This window comes from Mustelus asterias, chromosome 6 (assembly GCF_964213995.1).
Source record: "Mustelus asterias chromosome 6, sMusAst1.hap1.1, whole genome shotgun sequence".
In the NCBI taxonomy this organism is placed as follows: domain Eukaryota; kingdom Metazoa; phylum Chordata; class Chondrichthyes; order Carcharhiniformes; family Triakidae; genus Mustelus; species Mustelus asterias.
The window spans coordinates 139,937,404-139,953,599 of record NC_135806.1 but is presented as its reverse complement, the minus strand read 5'-3'; the positions used below and the strand labels follow the sequence as shown (position 1 = coordinate 139,953,599).

General features: G+C 44.7%; 2 protein-coding genes across 4 annotated transcripts in view; both read right to left on the bottom strand.

The window, feature by feature from the left end:
- Positions 1–16,196, bottom strand: part of LOC144495190 (uncharacterized) — a 984,403-nt gene that overhangs the window by 863,104 nt on the left and 105,103 nt on the right. The gene's annotated exons all lie outside the window — the stretch shown is intronic.
- The window catches only part of LOC144495186 (dual specificity testis-specific protein kinase 2-like), a 168,309-nt gene that overhangs the window by 134,885 nt on the left and 17,228 nt on the right, over positions 1–16,196 (bottom strand). The window contains exon 1 of one of the 3 annotated variants that reach the window (XM_078215212.1): positions 3,769–3,794. The exons of the other annotated variants lie outside the window; for them this stretch is intronic. The gene's annotated coding sequence lies outside the window, so the exon portion shown is untranslated. Of the gene's footprint in view, positions 1–3,768; positions 3,795–16,196 lie in introns of those variants that run through there. 3 annotated transcript variants of the gene reach the window in all.

The following is a 16,196-nucleotide window of genomic DNA, read 5'->3' as shown; positions in this document are numbered from 1 at the left end:
ATTGGGTTCATGTCAAACTATTTGTAACCCCCACAGCCTGCCTGGACCTGCAGAGTTTCATTGGCTGTCTTGTCTGGAGACAATACACATCTTTTTAGCCTGTCTTGATGCTCTCTCCATTCACGTTGTTTGTATCTTAAAGACTTGATTAGCTGTAAGTATTCGCATTCCAACCATTATTCATGTAAATTGAGTCTGTGTCTTTATATGCCCTGTTTGTGAACAGAATTCCCACTCACCTGAAGAAGGGGCTTGGAGCTCCGAAAGCTTGTGTGGCTTTTGCTACCAAATAAACCTGGTGGACTTTAACCTGGTGTTGTTAAACTTCTTACTATGGAGGGCATTAGCCATGGCGAGAGGTTGGAGAAACTTGATTTGTTCTCACTGGAACGACGGAGGTTGAGAGGTGACCTGATAGAAGTCTACAAGATTATGAGGGGCATGGATAGAGTGGATAGTCAGAAGCTTTTTCCCCAGAGTAGAAGAGTCAATTATTCGGGGCATAGGTTTAAGGTGCGAGGGGCAAGGTTTAAAGGAGATGTACGAGGCAAGTCTTTTTACAAAGAGGGTGGTGGGTGCCCGGAACTCGCTGCCGGGGGAGGTAGTGGAAGCAGATATGATAGTGACTTTTAAAGGCCGTCTTGATAAGTACATGAATAGGATGGGAATGGAGGGATATGGTCCCCGGAATGGTAGGGGGCTTTAGTTAAATCGTCAGTGCAGGCTTGGAGGGCTGGAGGGCCTGTTCCCGTGTTGTAATTTTCTTTGTTCTTTGCCGAATCCGAGCTCTGCCTCACTGCGCCAGGGACAATATGGTTCTGTGCTCATCGACAATGGAAAGGCACTCAACAATATCGGTAAAATGCTGACAGAGTTTAAAAATTTAACATCCCTCAATAAATTAATCAGCAGCCGCCTGACAAAGGGATGGAGGATATGGAGAGCACTGACTATGTTTCAACATGACAGGATCTCATCATTCAGTCAGTGTGATTGACCATTTATAAAGAATTAATCTCTCCTGACTCCTTCCCACCCTCCCCTCACCCTATCCATTATTAACTTCCCCTTCTGGCTATCTCTTTGATGATGAGTTCTGATTTTCACAGGGGTAGGAGTTGGGGGTGCATCGATTGGGAATTGTGTAATAGACAAGAAAATGGGGCATTTCCAAGTTGGCAGGCTGTGACCAGTGGAGTGCTGCAAAGATCAGCGCTGGGGTCTTAGCTATTTACAATCTAGAACAAGGAACACAGGAACAGGTCCTTCGGCCCACCAAGTCTGTGCCAACACAGATGCCTCTCTAATCTAATATTTTCTTGCCTCTACGTGGTCCATATCCCTCTATTCCCTGCCTAGTCATGTATCTATCCAGATGCCTCTTGAACTTGGTTATAGAATCTGCTTCCACCACCTCCTCCGGCAGCGCGTTCCAGGCATTCACCACCCTCTGTGTGAAAAACTTGCCCCTTACATTTCTTTTAAACTTTCCCCCTCTCACTTTCAACCTACGCCCCCGAGTAATTGACCCTTCGGCCCTGGGATAAAGACTCTGACTATCCACTCTATCCAAGGCCTGTCATAATCCTGTAAACCTCTATCAGGCTCCCCCTCATTCTCCGTGCTCCAATGAAAACAATCCAAGTTTGTTCAACTTTTCTTCATAGTCCATAACCTCCAAACCAGGCAACATCCTGGTAAATTTCTTCTGCACTCTTCCCAATGCATCAACATCCTTCCGGTAGTGTGGTGACCAGAATTGTACACAAAATTCCAAATGCGGCCTAACCAAAGTCTTATACAGCTGCAACATGATTTTCCAATTCCTATACTCAACGCCCTGACCGATGAAGGTCAGCACGCCAAATGTCTTCTTGACCACCTTGTCCACCCGAGTTGCCACCTCCAGGGAACTGTATATTTGCACGCGTAGATATCTCTGTATGCTAATATTTCTAAGGGCTCTACCATTTACTGGACACTTTCCTTCTGCAGTAGATTTTTCAAATCGCATCACCTCACATTTGTCCGGGTTAAATTCCATCTGCCATCTTTCGGCCCGGGTCTCCAGCTGATTTAGATCCTGCTGTATCCTCTGACAATCTTCCTCACTATCCGCTACTCCCCCAATTTTTGTATCATCTGCAAATTTACTAATCAGATCACCTACATTTTCCTCCAAATCATTTGTATATATTACAAACAATAGACTTGTTCACCAGAGACAATACACATTTCTGTAACCTGTGCCTAATGCTCCCTCCACTCACATTGTCTGTATCTTTAAATATAGCTGTAAAGATTCGCATTCTAATCAGTATTCTGTAACTTGATTTTGTGTCTCTGTATGCCCTGTTTGAGAGCAGATATCCACTCCATCTGACGAAGGAGCAGCGCTCCGAAAGCTAATGGCATTTGCTACCAAATAAACCTGTTGGACTTTAACCTGGTGTTGTTAAAACTCTTACTATATTACAAACAACAGAGGCCCCAGCACTGATCTTTGTGGAACACGGCTTGTCACAGACCTCCAGTTAGAAAAGTACCCTTCCACTGCTACTCTCCGTTTTCTATGCCCAATAAGAAGTCTCACAACACCAGGTTAAAGTCCAACAGGTTTATTTGGACTCACAAGCTTTCCTTCATTAGGTGATGGGAGTTCCGGGAGCGCTCTGGGAGTTCATAATTCCAAATAAACCTGTTGGATTTTAACCTGCTGTTGTGAGACTTCTTACTATGCCCACCCCAGTCCAATGCTGGCATCTCCACATCATGGCTTTTATGCCCAAGCCAGTTTTGTATCCATTTTACCAGCTCATCTCGGATCCCATATGACTTCACCTTCTGTGTCAGTCTGCCATGCGGAACCTTATCGAAGGCTTTATTAAAGTCCATGTATACACCATCCACTTCCCTGCCCTGGTTAATTTTTTTGTCATTTCCACAAAGAACTCAATCAAGTTTGAGAGACACGACCTCCCAAAGAACAAAGAAAATTACAGCACAGGAACAGGCCCTTCGGCCCTCCAAGCCTGCACCGACCATGCTGCCCGACTGAACTAAAACCCCCTACCCTTCCGGGGACCATATCCCTCTATTCCCATCCTATTCATGTATTTGTCAAGACACCCCTTAAAAGCCACTACCGTATCCGCTTCCACCACCTCCCCCGGCAGCGGGCTCCAGACACCCACCACCCTCTGTATAAAAAATCTGCCTCATACATCTCCTTTAAACCTTGCCCCTCACACCTTAAACCCATGCCCCCAAGTAATTGACTCTTCCACCATGGGAAAAAGATTCTGACTATCCACTCTGTCCATGCCCCTCATAATCTTGTAGACTTCTATCAGGTCGCCCCCTCAACCTCCATCGTTCCAGTGAGAACAAACCACGTTTCTCCAACCTCTCCTCATAGCTAATGCCCTCCATACCAGGCAACATCCTGGTAAATCTTTTCTGTACCCTTTCCAAAGCCTCCACATCTTTCTGGTAGTGTGGCGATCAGAATTGAACACTATATTCCAAGTGCGGCCTAACTAAGGTTCTATAAAGCTGCAACATGACTTGCCAATTTCTAAACTCAATGCCCCCGCCAATGAAGGCAAGCATGCTGTATGCCTTCTTGACTACCTTCTCCACGTGCGTTGTCACTTTCAGTGACCTGTGTACCTGTACACCCAGATCCCTTTGCCTATCAATACTCTTAAGGGTTCTGCCATTTACTGCATATTTCCTATCTGTATTAGACCTTCCAAAATGCATTACCTCACATTTGTCCGGATTAAACTCCATCTGCCATCTCTCCGCCCAAGTCTCCAACCGATCTATATCCTGCTGTATCCTCTGATGGTCCTCATCGCTATCTGCAAATCCACCAACCTTTGTGTCATCCGCAAACTTCTTAATCAAATCAGTTACATTTTCCTCCAAAGCATTTATATATATTACAAACAGCAAAGGTCCCAGCTCTGATCCCTGAGGAACACCACTTGTCACACCCCTCCATTCAGAAACGCACCCTTCCACTGCTACCCTCTGTCTTCTTTGACCGAGCCAGTTTTGTATCCACCTTGCCAGCTCACCTCTGATCCCATACGACTTCACCTTTTGCACCAGTCTGCCATGAGGGAGCTTGTCAAAGGCCTTACTGAAGTCCATGTAGACAACATCCGTTGCCCTACCCTCATTAATTATCTTTGTCATTCCTCGAAAAACTCGATCAAGTTCGTGAGACACGATCTCCCCTTCACAAAAACATGTTGCCTCTCACTATTACATCCACTTATTTCCAAGTGGGAATAAATCCTGTCTCGAAGAATCCTCTCCAATAATTTCCCTACCACTGACGTAAGGCACACTGACCTGTAATTACCTGGATTATTCTTGCTACCCTTCTTAAACAAAGGAACAACATTGGCTATTCTCCAATCCGCAGGGACCTCCCCTGTAGCCAGTGAGGATACAAAGATTTCTCTCAAGGCCCCAGCAATTTCCTCCCTTGCCTCTCTCAGTATTCTGGGGTATATCCCATCAGGCCCTGCGGACTTGTCTACCTTAATGTTTCTCAAGAACCCCAATACCTCCTCCTTTTTCCCCTTCACAAAATCGTTGTCCTATCGCTAATAAGCCTATTCTCTTCCTGTCCCCAAGAATCTTCTCCAATTATTTCCCCACCACTGATGTAAGGCTCACAAGCCTGTAATTTCCCAGATTGTCTCTTCTGCCCTTCTTAAACAGAGGAACAATGTTAGCTCCTCTCCAATCCTCTGGTACCTCGCCCGTGGCTAAAGAGGATACAAAGATTTTGGCCAAGGCCTCAGCAATTTCTTCCCTCGCCTCTCTCAGTATTTTGTGATAAACCCTGTCTGGCCCTTGGGACTTGTCCACCTTAATGTTTTTCAAAACCTCCAATACCTCCTCTCTTTTTATCTCAACATGTCCGAGAATGTCAACATCCTCCTTTCTACACTCACCAACCAGCACATCCTTCTCCTTTGTGAATACTGATGCAAATCTTAACTGCCCCCTGAAATGGCCTGGCAAGTTCGAGGGTAATTAGGGTGAGCAACAAATGTTGGCCCACCCACATTCCATGAAAGAATTAAAAAATATATACTTACATGTGCATACACACTCAAACATAGGCACACATGCTAACACACATGTACATGCTCACACCGATGCATATGCACATACAAATCAAGAATTGACCACCCACACGAATTTTAAGAGTTGTTTGGGCAGAATCTAGATATTAAATAACTATACTTGCAGTAATTTTAATTATGGTGAAACGCCCCTGGAGACACAGCGTGACACTCAGTCTAATGATTAAAAAGTTAACTGTTTCAAACTTTAACATAAATGTAAAATACACTGCTGATCATTTAAATTGTGAGCATGGTCAGAGAGCACAAGTCCAAACTGAACACATCCAAATAAAGGGCAGAGCAAAAAACTCTGACAAGATTAGCTCATACTGCTTGTATCAGAGGAATAGATCAATTATCACCGAACAACGTAAACAAGCTTAAATGGATAAATGTTGTAGCAGATTGACAATGTAATAAGGGATACAATAAAAATTACATGTATGTTACTGTTATATATTGTATGTATTGTTATATATTTTGTATATATTGTCTTTAATGTATAAAAGATCTTAAGGTGCTTCACAAGAGCGATTATCAAACAGAATAAGACACTAAGCCACAAAAGGAGATGACAGCACAGGTGACCAATAGCTTGGTCGAGGAGGTTGGGTTTTAAGGAGCACTATAAAGGAGCAGATTAAGATAGACCATTGGAGAGGTTTAGGGAAGGAATTCAACAACTGGAGACATTGCCACCAAAGGCAGAGATATCTGCTCTGGAGTCGGTGACTCACTCTGACTAGGGCTATGCTGTACTCGGCAGGAAGCTTTGCGCTACACAGGGATACAAGTGTCCGGGATGTGTGGGACAGGGTGTGGACATTTGCTCCTCAGCCTAGACCAGCAGAAGGCCTTTGACAGAATATCATACACCTACATGATGGATGTGCTCTCTAAAACGGAGTTTGGGGAGGGAATCCGCAATTGGATCCAACTGCTCTACACAAATATCAGTAGCGCAGTTTTAATCAAAGGGTGGGAATCAGAAAGCTTTCCAATTAAATCTGGAGTCAGGCAGGTTGTCCTCTCTCTCCTGTCCTGTTTGTGTGTTGTATGGAACTCTTTGCTGAGTCCATCAGGAAGGATTTGGGTACAGGAAGAGTGAGGATCCCAGGCAGTGGATCCTCACTATAGTGGACACTATAGTTAAGAAAGCCCACCAACGCCTCTACTTTCTCAGAGGACTAAGGGGATTTGGCATGTCAGCTACGACTCACATTAACTTTTACAGGTGCACCATAGAAAGCATTCTTTCTGGTTATATCACAGCTTGGTATGGCTCCTGCTCTGCCCAAGACCGCAAGGAACTACGAAAGGTCGTGAATGTAGCCCAATCCATCACGCAAACCAGCCTCCCATCCATTGACTCTGTCTACACTTCCCGCTTCCTCGGAAAAACAGCCAGCATAATTAAGGACCCCACGCACCTCGGGCATTCTCTCTTCCACCTTCTTCCTTCGGGAAACAGATACAAAAGTCTGAGGTCACATACCAACCGACTCAAGAACAGCTTCTTCCCTGCTGCTGTCAGTCTTTTGAATGGACTTACCTTGCATTAAGTTGATCTTTCTCTACACCCTAGCTATGACTGTGACACTACATTCTGCACTCTCTCATTTCCTTCTCTATGAACGGTATGTTTTGTCTGTGTAGCGCGCAAGAAACAATACTTTTCACTATATACCAATACATGTGACAATAATAAATCAAATCAAAGACTCCCTATACTTGAACAACATCATCGTCATCTGCTCAGAGTTGAACACAGAATCACACAGTAGAAGTGAGACCATTCAGCCCAAACTGCCTGTGTTGACTTTTTGAAAGAGCTAATTTCAATAAGCTTACAGCACAGAAACAGACCATTCATCCCATTATTCTATGCTCCACGTGAGCCTCCTCCCACTCCTTTTCATCTAACCGTATCAGCTTGTTATGCTAATTATCCGACTTTCCTCCTCACCCCTACTCTTTCACCACAGCTCTGCAATTTATTCCTTTACAACTGCATATCCAGTTTCTTTGGGCAGGATTTTCCATGCCCGCCACTGTGAAGCGGCCTACCATTGACCCGGGGTTTCTGGTCCCATCACTGTCAACAGCGGGGATGCGCCATTGGCAGGACCAGAAGATCCCGTTGACGTGAAATTTTGGCCTTTATAAAAGTTATTATATCCGTTTCCACCACCATTTCAGGCCGTGCATTCCAGATTGTAACATCTCATGGCGTTAAAAAAAACTCACCTCCCTTCCAGTTCTTTATCCAATGACCTTACATCTGTCCTCTGGGTAACTGACCCTCCTGCCAGTGGAAACAGTTTCTCAGTATTTACCCTATCAACACTGCTCAAGGCAGAAACTTGTTGTACTGTGAAGTCAGAAAAGTTATTCACACAAGTAAATGATAAAAAAAAGGCAAAAGGAACATGTGGTTTTGTATCTAGATGCATAGAGAACAACAGGATGGGAATAATGCTCAAGACATTAGTTAGACCACAAGTGGAGTATTGTCTACAGTTTTGAGAATCCCATTATAAGGTGAAAAGCATGATTCACGGAGATGTTACCAGGAGGGAAGGGACTTGTTTTGCAGTGTGACTTTTTTAAAAATTGCGTCTAACTAGCAAGGGAAGACAAACAGCATGAGGCCATTCTGCCCCTTAAACCTGTACTATTATTCAATACAATAAAGTATCACAAAATAGTTTTTTGTTTGTTTATGGGATGTGGGCTCCGCTGGCTAGACCATCATTTTTTGCTCATCTCTAATTATCCTGGAGATGGTGGTGGTGAGCTGCCTTCTGGGACCATTGCTGTCCATGTGGTGTAGGTATACCCTCAATGCTATTCAGAAGGGTGTTCCAGGAGTTTAACCCAGTGACAGTGACAAAACGGTGATATATTTCCAACTCAGGAGGGTGTGTGACTTGGAGTGAACTTGCAGGTAGTGATGTTCCCAGGTATCTGCTGTCCTTCTAGGTAGCGGATGTCATAGGTTTGGAAGGAGCTCTGCGAGTTGCTGCAGTGTATCTTGAAGATGGTGCACACGGCTGCTACTGTATATGGTTGGTGGAGGAAGTGAATGTTTATTGTGGTGGAGCGGGTGCTAATCAAGTGGGCTGCTTCGTCTTGGATGGTGTCAAGTTTCTTGAGTATTGTTGGAGTTGCACTCATCCAGGCAAGTGGAGAGTATTCCATGACACTCCTGGATGTGGACAGGTTATGTGGAATCAGGTGGCGAGTTACTCTCTACAGAATTCCCAATCTCTGCCCTGCTCTTGTAGCCACAGTATTTACATGGCTCGTCCAGTTCAGTTTCTGGTCAATGGTAACTCCCAGGATGATGATAGTGGGCGGATTCAGTGATGATAATGCCACTGAATGTCAAGGGAAGATGGTTAGATTCTCTGTTGTTGGAGATGGTCATTGCCTGGCATTTGTGTGGTATGAATGTTACTTGCCACTTGACAGCCCAATTACAGTACAGAAGGAGGCTATTCTGCCCATCAAACCTGAGCCAGCTTTCCTCAAGAATAATTTAGTTCGGCCCATTCCCCTGCAAATTTTGTCCCTTTCAGTTCAGCCAATTCTCTTTTGAAAACCACAACTGTACCTGCCCCCACTACACTGGTGGGCAGTGCTTTCCAGACCCAAAACACTTGATTTGTAAAAAATAAGACTTTTCTTCATGCCACTTTTGCCAATTACCTTAATTCGATTTCCTTTGGATTTTGACCCAAGTTCAATAGGAACAGTTTCTTCCTATCTACTCTATCCAAGCCCTTTATGCTTTTGAATAACTCTACCAAATCCCCTCTCAATCTTCTTTTCTCGAGGGAAAATAACACCAGGTTCTCCAATCTATCCATTTCACTCAAGTCCCTCATCCATGTAATCGTCGGGTTTAATTTATTAAATCTTTTCTGACTCCATCTAAAGCATAATGGCTAGAATTTTATGCAGAACGGAATTCTTCATTGGCCTCGGGCAGAATTTTACGAGTCTCGACCAAGCGAGGTTGTAAAATCCCACTCTGTATCTCAAGTGGCTTTGCCCAGAATTGGATACCATATTTTTTTATTCTCCCATGGGATGTGGGTGTCACTGGCTAGGCCAGCATTTATTGCCCATCCCTAATTGTCCTTGAAGTGTCTCACTCAGCCATTTCAGAGGGCATTTAAGAGTCAACCACATTGCCGTGGATCTGAAGTCACATGTCAGCCAGACCAGCCAAGGGCAGCAGATTTCCATCATTAGTCATCAAAAGTCATCATTAAACTTTTAATTCAACTCAAATTTCATCATCTGCTGTCGTGGGATTCGAACCTGGGTCCCCCCTGGGTCCCTGGTCCAGTGACAATACCACTACACCATTGCCTCTCCTCCATATTCCATTTGAGACCAAACCAGTGATTTGTAAAGCTTCACACTAACCAGATTTGATTGAACTCATCGCTTCTTCTTCCAACAGTGCCCCTGGATCACTTGTCAGGTTTGACACCAGTCCTACAGCTGATCTATGGACTCGAGAGGATCTTCATGGACTTCAGGATCACAATGGGTGGTGAGAAGTTAAATAGATGGCTTTTAGTATTCATTGAGATGGAATGAGGTGGGGTTACAAATTTAGAATAATTAAAGGGAGAGTTAAATGGGGGTTGAAACAGAGAGAATAGTTCTTTTAAAAGAGGATTGGATAGTTGCTTGAAGAGAAGGAAAATTAAAAGGTTCAGAGTGAGCCACTAAGTGGGATTAGACAAAGGGTTTTGTGCGGAGAAAATAGACAGGTAAAGTCTTGAGGGACCAAGTGGTTTGTTTTATGCTAGAATATTCCATGATTCCACAATATTTCTGCCACTATTTCCATGATACTTCTGAAAGGTGAGACCAGGTGCATTGTAAGTAATAAACTTTCATTCCTAATATGTCACAAAAGTTTTACACTTTATGCTTTATTTATTAGTGTCACAGTAGGCTTACATTAACACTGCAATGAAGTTGCTGTGAAAATCCCCTACTCGCCACACTCCAGCGCCTGTTTGGGTACACTGAGGAAGAATTTAGCACGGCCAATGCACCAAACTACCATGTCTTTCAGACTGTGGGAGGAAACCAGAGCACCCGGAGGAAACCCACGCAAACACAGGAAGAATGTGCAAACTCCGCACAGTGACCCAAGCTGAGAATCGAACCCAAGTCCCCGGTGCTGTGAGGCAGCAGTACTAACCACTGTGCCACCGTGCTGTCCAAGAAGGACTCAGGTCGATCGTAGCCAGACTGCAGTGATCTGTATAGCCTTAGGGATTTGATTGCTCTTTTCTGAACAATCTCATGGTTATATCATAACCTTCATGGTCCTGTCTATGTATTCTATAAGCATTAACCCTATCCAAGTTCTGTCTGTATATTCTATAAATATTAACCCTCTATGCCTTGCCTAAGTATTCTGTATGCATTATCCCTTTCAATCCGGTCTATATAGACAGGACCGGGCGGCATGGTAGCACAGTGGTTAGCACTGCTGCTTCACAGCTCCAGGGACCTGGGTTCGATTCTCAGCTTGGCTCACTGTCTGTGTGGAGTTTGCACATTCTCCTCGTGTCTGCGTGGGTTTCCTCCAGGTGCTCCGGTTTCCTCCCACAGTCCAAAGATGTGCGGGTTAGGTTGATTGGCCATGCTAAAATTGCCCCTTAGTGTCCTGGGATGCGTAGATTAGAGGGATTAGCGGGTAAAATATGTAGGGATATGGGGGTAGGGCCTGGGTGGGATTATGGTCGGTGCAGACTCGATGGGCCGAATGGCCTCTTTCTGTACTGTAGGGTTTCTATGATTTCTATGATTATTGAAAAGGTTCAGCACTGAAAGGGTTAATGTTCATGGGATATAGATCAGGACTGAGGGGATTAATGTTCATGGGCTATATAGAGACAGGACTGAAAGGGTTAATGTTCATGGGATATATAGAGACAGGACTGAAAGGGTTAATGTTCATGGGCTATATAGAGACAGGACTGAAAGGGTTAATGTTCATGGGATATAGATCAGGACTGAGAGGGTTAATTTCATGGGATTATATAAACAGGACTCAGAGGGTTAATAAGGCAGCTATTAAATTGGAACATACAGTAAATCCATAGGATTTAGTTTGTGTCCGAGATGATCTGGCGCAGAGTTCCACTTCAGACTACTGCCTACTCCATAACCTTGAAGCATTAACAGAGCATTTCCCCCACACCACATCCGACACATCAGTCGAGGACACATGTTCACTCAGTGCACCACAGAACACTCCTCCCAGCCCCAAATAGCAGTAGAATAGGAAGGAAGAAGTCGAGAATTCAATTTCTAATGCGCCTTTCATAACCTCCCAAATCACTTTACAATCACTGAAGTACTTTCTGAATTGTAGTTATTGTAGCAATGTAGCGATCGCAGCAGGCAGTTTCCACACAGCAAAATGTCACAAACAGCAATGCAATAATGGCCAGGTTAACTGGCTTAGAGATGGCGGAGGGATAAACATTTGTCATGACACCAGGGAGAACTCCTCAGCTCTTGCTCAAAATATTGCCAGGAGAGTTCTTTAACCTCCAGCTGAGAGAGCAAACAGATCTTTGGATTAAAGTTTCATCTGAAAGGCTGCACCACTGACAATGCAGCACTACCACAATACTCAGTGTCAGTCTAGATTATGCGCTCAAGTCTCTGAAGCAGGATTCGAAGTAACAGTCCGCAGCACTCAGAACTGGGAGTGATACCCACTGAGCCATAGATCTCTGCCAACTCTTCTCCGCAACCTACTGCTGGCAGGTACGGAAGGGTTGACCTCCTCACCCCGGTCTGCCTCACACCTGCACTCAGTGCAGTTTTTAAAAAAGTTTATTTATTAGTGTCACAAGTAGGCTTACATTAACAGTGCAATGAAGTTACTGTGAAAATCTCCCAAGTCGCCACACTCCGACGCCTGTTCGGGTACGCTGAGGGAGAATTTAGCACGGCCAATCCCCCTAACCAGCACGTCTTTTGCACTGTGGAAGGAAACCGGAGCACCCGGAGGAAACCCACGCAGACCATGGGGGGGGAGAACGTGCAAACTCCGCACAGACAGTGACCAGAGGCCGGAATTGAACCTGGGTCCCTGGCGCTGTGAGGCAGCAATGCTAACCAGTGTGCCACCGTTGTGAGGAGGTACTGAAAGCAGTCTGTGAACTTGCATCCAACTTCTCCCTGTGTAATACGGGGCCAGGCATACTGTTCTGCTAGCTTAGAAAAATATCCTTGAAATGCAATTTAAATGCCCTGGTAATCCAGAGAATACAATTCGGACCCCATCGCCAAGCTACTAAGGACTCAAAACTGGGTTGGAGAGTGAGCTGTGAGAAGAATGCAGAGATCCTTCAGGGTGATTTGGACAAGTTGAGTGAGTAGGCAAATGCATGACAGATGCAGCATATTTGAGTACAGTCAGTTCTCTGCCTATTGTAAACAACCGAAGGGATGTGCTGTTCGATACAACTGACCAGTTGTTGGGACTTACGTCCTATGTGCATGGAATCACACCAGCACAAATGTGCCTTACTGCATTTCCCACTGCAATGCCTCGAGTAGATATGGGCCCCATATCTAAGGAAGGATGTGCCTTGGAAAGGGTCCAGAGGAGGTTCACAAGAATGATCCCTGGAATGAAGAGCTTGTTGTATGAGGAACGATTGTGGACTCTGGGTCTGTACTCGTTGGAGTTTAGAAGGATGAGGGGGCATCTTATTGAAACTTACAGGATACAGAGAGGCCTGGATAGAGTGGACATGGAGAGGATGTTTCCACTAGTAGGAAAAACTAGAACGAGAGGGCACAACCTCAGGCTAAAGGGACGATAATTTAAAACAGAGATGGAGGAGGAATTTCTTCAGCCAGAGAGTGGTGAATCTGTGGAACTCTTTGCCGCAGAAGGCTGTGGAGGCCAGGTCAGAGTGTCTTTAATGATAGATAGGTTCTTGATTAATAAGGGATCAGGAGTTATGGGAAAAAGGCAGGAGAATGGGGATGAGAAAAATATCAGCCATGATTGAATGGCAGAGCAGACTCGATGGGCCAAGTGGCCTAATTCTGCTCCTGTCTTATGGTAATCGGAGTCAACTTGCCAGGTTTGAATTTAAATAAAAGCTTGTGAGATAATGATTGCCTGGTCCATTCTTCATGGCAATCCTCGGCTAATCAAGAGTCCATTTACCAGACCAGCAGCATGCTTTTCTCATGCAGTATAAATTGTTGCTCTCTTTGAAATTTGGTATTCTTGAATCTGTCCTGACAAGTGCAAGATAAAAAGATGCGACAGCACATTTCTTTTTTTTCCCAACAATACCCGAAGTTCTGTACCATCAAAGGACTATTTATTGTTTCATTATTCTTTATAGAGAGAACACAGAAGGTAAAAGGATGATTTGATTGAAATTTTTAGGATTTTGAAAGCAGATGATAGGATAGATGGAGAAGCTATTTCTGCAACTAAGGGAGTCTAGAAAAGGGGAATAAAAAGGGCGGCACGGTGGTTAGCACTGCTAGGGACCCACATTCAATTCCAGCCTTGGGTCACTGTCTGTGTGCATTTTCCACATTCTGCCCGTGTCTGTGTGGGTTACCTCCGGGTGCTCTGGTTTCCTCCCACAGTCCAAAGATGTGCAGGTTAGGTGGTTCGGGCATGATAGATGTGCGGGGTAATGGGGATAGGGCGGGCCTGAGCGAGATGCTGAGTCGGTGCTGAATCGATTGGCCAAATGGCCTCCTTCTGCACTGTAACAATTCTCTGATTCTATGAACACAACTATTCAGGAGGAAATATAGGAAATCATTCTTGACATAAAGTGTGGTTGTGGTGATGTGTTACAGTTAATTCAAGGAGTCGAGTTGCTATGGCAATATGCATTTTCACATACACGTTCACAATAGTATCAACATCCAGAAACTAAATTGGACTAGCCACATAAATACTGTGGCTATCAGAGCAGGTCAGAGGCCAAGAATCCTGCTGTGACTAACTTAGTTCCTGACTCCCAAAGCCTGTCCACCATCCACAAGGCACAAGTCAGGAGTGTGATGGAATACTCCCCACTTGCCTGGATGGGTGCAGCTCCAACAACAGTCAAGAAGCTCAACACCATCCAGGACGAAGCAGGCTGCTTGATTGGAACCCCTTCCACAAACATTCACTCCCTCATGGAACTCACCAAGGATCCTTGGACAGCACCTTCCAAAGCCCTGACCACTAATACCTAGTAGGAAAAGGGCAGCAGATACCTGGGAGCACAAAAATCAAGGCTGACACTCTAGTGCAGTACTGAGGGAGCGCTGCAGTGTCAGGGGTGCTGTCTTTTGATTGAGACACTAAGCTGAAGCCTCATCTGGTTGCTCAGGTGGATGTAAGATATCCCCTTGCAATGTATTGAGGAGAGCAGGAGAGTTATTGTCAGTGCCCTGGCCAATATTTAGTTTTCAATCTACATCACTAAAACAGTTGATCTGGTCATTATCACATTGCCATCTGTGCACAAATTGGCTGCATTTCCAACATTACAATAGTGACTACATATTGGACGTAAACGCTTTGAGGCATCGGGTGGTTGTGAAAGGCGCACTATAAATGCAAGTCCTTCCCTCTTAAAAAAATGTTGCTATCCAGGAGGATAAAGATGGTGCTAAGGCAAATGGAGGAGCCATGATCTCATTAAATGGCAGAATAGGCTGGAGGGGCTGAAGAGCCTTGTCCTGTTCCTATGATGCTTATTTATTCAATGCTATTTTCATCTTCAAGCCAGCCCCAAAGTATGTGAATTCAGAGTAGGGAGTGTAATAGCTATGTTACTGTGCTGATAACTCAGAGAGCGTGAATGCAAATCCCACCCAGTTTGAGAATTTATAATCGGGAAATAAAAAGATGGTTTCATGGTGAAGCTGGTAATTGTTGTAGAAACTCAATTTGGTCATTAATGTCCTTTAATCTGAGAGCAGTTCAGTGCGATGTGGATCTGGAGTCACTTTTAGCACAGGCCAGGTGAGGATGGCAACTTTCCTTCCCTGAGAGACATGAGTGAACTAGTTGGATCCTGAATCTGGCTCTTGTTGATCCAGTTTTACACCAATTTCTACCCCACTGTGTCTCTATCTGCCTGTGTCTCTATTCTGCCATCTGTCTCTCTGCGTGACTGTCTGGTTGCTCTGTGAGCATTTCATGTCTCCGTCTCGCTCCCTCCAACTGTTTACTTATTAATTTTCTTCTATCCTCTTTGCCCAAAAACACGCTGAATTATTAACGGTCAGCCAATGATCATTTACATTTCCACTGCCGTTCTCTAAGGATGTTAGAGGGCAGCTGGAATGAGTTGCCAAGCATGGGATCCAATTGCAACAACATTCACATCAAACAGGATAACAAGGAACACAGAGAAAACAACCAACATCACAGGGAGCACTGGAGGCACTGGACCTGGTGAGCAAACAAACCGCTAGATTCTCCACCCTCCCATCGTGGAGTGTCCAACACTCCAACAGCAACTTCTCCACCTCTGATATTAAAAAGGATTATCTCTTCTGGGAATCCTTGTCAAGGGTTCAAAGGGCACTAATAAGCTACTTGTCTGAATTGTTAAACCGCTCAATCCACTCGGAGGGTAACAGCAGCGCATTAGTCGCAGGGGCTTAACTCTGCTGTAGCTGGAGAGATCCATTCCTGGGTCACTGTCCCCTCACGGGCCCCATCATGCTGTCAACATTCTTAAATAAGCAATCTCTTAAACAAGCAATCCCTCTTTCCCCTTTACAACAAAGAGGATTTGCATTTATATAGCACTACTGACAGAGTAAAATGTCCTAAGTCACTTGCCAGCAGTGTATCCGAATAAAATCTGACACCGAACCAGGTAAGTAGAGATTGCGACTGGTAGAGTTTGCGACTGGTGACCAAAGAGGTCGGTCAAAGCGATAGGTTTTAAGTCATAAAACAAAAGCAAGTTAGTGAGGCAGAGAGGAGTAGGGAGAGAATTCCAG